The sequence below is a fragment of the Rhinolophus sinicus genome, linkage group LG15 (genome assembly GCF_036562045.2).
Source record: "Rhinolophus sinicus isolate RSC01 linkage group LG15, ASM3656204v1, whole genome shotgun sequence".
NCBI lineage: Eukaryota > Metazoa > Chordata > Mammalia > Chiroptera > Rhinolophidae > Rhinolophus > Rhinolophus sinicus.
In genome coordinates this window covers 50,844,205-50,846,617 of record NC_133764.1, presented here as the reverse complement: position 1 = coordinate 50,846,617, position 2,413 = coordinate 50,844,205, and positions in this window count along the sequence as shown.

Below are 2,413 nucleotides of genomic sequence, written 5' to 3'. Positions count from 1 at the left end.
TTTGAACAAAGGCGGCGGGGAGAAAGAAGCCCCAGGCCAGGTCGGAGGCGCTGACTGGACCGGAGAGCTTTCTGCATTTGGATGAAGCCATTGAACGCGGGCCTTTGGAATGTGTCGACCTGGCCTCCCCCTCCCTTCTCGGCCCCAACCCCCATCTCCTCCCTCCCTCCCTCCCTCCCTCCCTCCCTCCCTTCCTCCCTCCCCCACAGAGTTTCCTTCCCGTCCACGGACTGACCTGCGACCTTCCATCCTGCCAGACCTTGCACGGAATAAATAATACCTCCTCTTTTAGAGTTCTCTCGCTCTATCCAGAAAATAAACAAACCGAGGAACAGACGACCCCCCGCCCCACCCCCCACCCCCCACACACCTGTCACCCCATGTCATGCCTCTCAGGGCAGTGCCACTCCCTTTGGGCACAGCCAGACTTCCTGGACTCAGCCAGGGCCTCTCAGGGCACTGCCACTCCCTCTGGGCACAGCCAGACTTCCTGGACTCAGCCAGGGTTCTCAGGGCACTGCCACTCTCTCTGGGCCTCTCAGGGTACCCTGCTTGAACAACAGCGACTCAGCAGTCAAGGTGCTTACATACTCTCAATGGCGGCCGGTCAAGACACAAAAGCAAACATCCGCCAGTTCCACTACATGGTGGTGTGTTCCCAGGCAAACAGTAAAGCGGTCCATTGAATTAGGGGTAGAAGGCCATTCCCCATAGTCCACGGTCCTTCGCCAGAGCTGCGTGTTAGCCTCACAATGTGTGCCCTAGCCTTGAATTCATGCGAGTTGAGTAATGAAGCTTCGAGGCCTCCCCACAACTCCCAGCCATGCAGAGTTTCCCCAGAAGCTGAGGTGAAAAGAGGGAGTCCTCCTGGGTGGGGCGGGGTGGCCATGGGCAAGAAGAAGGGCTTCCTGGCTCAGAGCTCACAGTTCCGCCTCGGCGCCAACCCAGGTCGCAGGGTCCCAATCACATACATTAATTCTGCAGAAAGACAGACATAAGGCTGTGTTCAGGTGTAACTGTGCCCATGAGGTCCAGGCCCAGAGATAGAGGAGAGAGAGAGAGAGAGAGAGAGAGAGAGAGAGAGAGAGAGAGAGGTAAAGGGTTCCTGGGTTCATGGCCAGAGAGACATGCTAGGAAGTCCCTAACCACATGGTCCCCCCAGCAGCCCCTTTGCCTCCAAAAACATAGGTGGGAGGGGACAGACCCCTGAGACCCAGGGTGATAAGGCCAGGCAAGGTCCCCCGGCCTGGAATGTGGGATTGGGGGAGACTTTCCAAGGCCATTGTGGTGCTTCCCCAGTGCGGTGGGAGGTGTCCCTGCGGTAGCAGCTCTGTGCTTCTCCTCCAGACCTGGGGGGTGGGGGGGGGGCGGCGTGGAGGTATCTGCACGCACTCCACTAGAAAGAGAAGGCCTGGTCTATGTGCCCCGGCAGCCAGGGCATCCCGGGTACTGGGGGTAAGGGGGGGGGGGCTGAGAGGCCCGTGGAGGGACGTCGGGGCTCAGAGGGGAGGGCGTCGGCAAGGGGAGCCCTCTGCCTCGCTCTCACGCACCATCACAGACAGCACAGGCCCCAGGGCTCACACAAGGGACACTTATTTCTCACAGATCGGGGTGCCAGCATGGTGGGTTCCTGGGGAGGGTCCTCTTCCTGGCTGGCACATGGCCACCTTCTCCCCGGGTTCTGCTACAGTAGGGAGACAGTTCTGGTTTCTTCCTTGTCTGAGGGCACCGATCCCATCCTGAGGATCTCCCCCCCCCCCTTCGAAGTATTGATTTGGGGGACACAAACAGACGCTCTATGACAGTCATTCGCAGCCTGAGGGATTCAGGCAGGTGGGAGGGGTGAGGTGGGAAGGTGGGGCTGGTGGGGAGTGTGTGTGGTCTATGAGTGAGGGGATGTTCGGGGTCGGTGGGCAGAGCGTGGGGCCCCGGATGTCAAAGCCGCCTGGGCAGATGTCAGGTGGCGGTAGCGGGGGCGAGTGGGGGAGACCATCGCAGAGTGGAAGGTCATAAAGTTAAAGGTTGGGAGTGGGGCCGATGGTCCACGTGGAGGCAAAGTCCTCCACCTCCTCAAGCGGGAATCCGGGAGAGATTCTGCCTAGGAGAGGATGGGTGGTGTGTGGAGGTGACAAGGGTGAGGGAGGGGCAGAATTTACTTCCCAGCCCCCTGGGACTTCGTAAGGTCACAGGGGATAAGCAAGTGTGAGCAGCCCTGGTGGAGACGGTGTGGGGGAGAATGGGGCTGCTGGGAAGTCTCAGTCAAGGTGGGCACGTCCGATAATACAGCGGGAGGGGCAGCAGCGGGGACTGGCCAGAATGGATTGGGTAAACAGGGCTGTCTAAGTGACCCCGTGTGGTGACCGGCCTTCCACAGCTCGTTGGGACACCCGCCTGCCTGGGAAGAGAGAGGGGG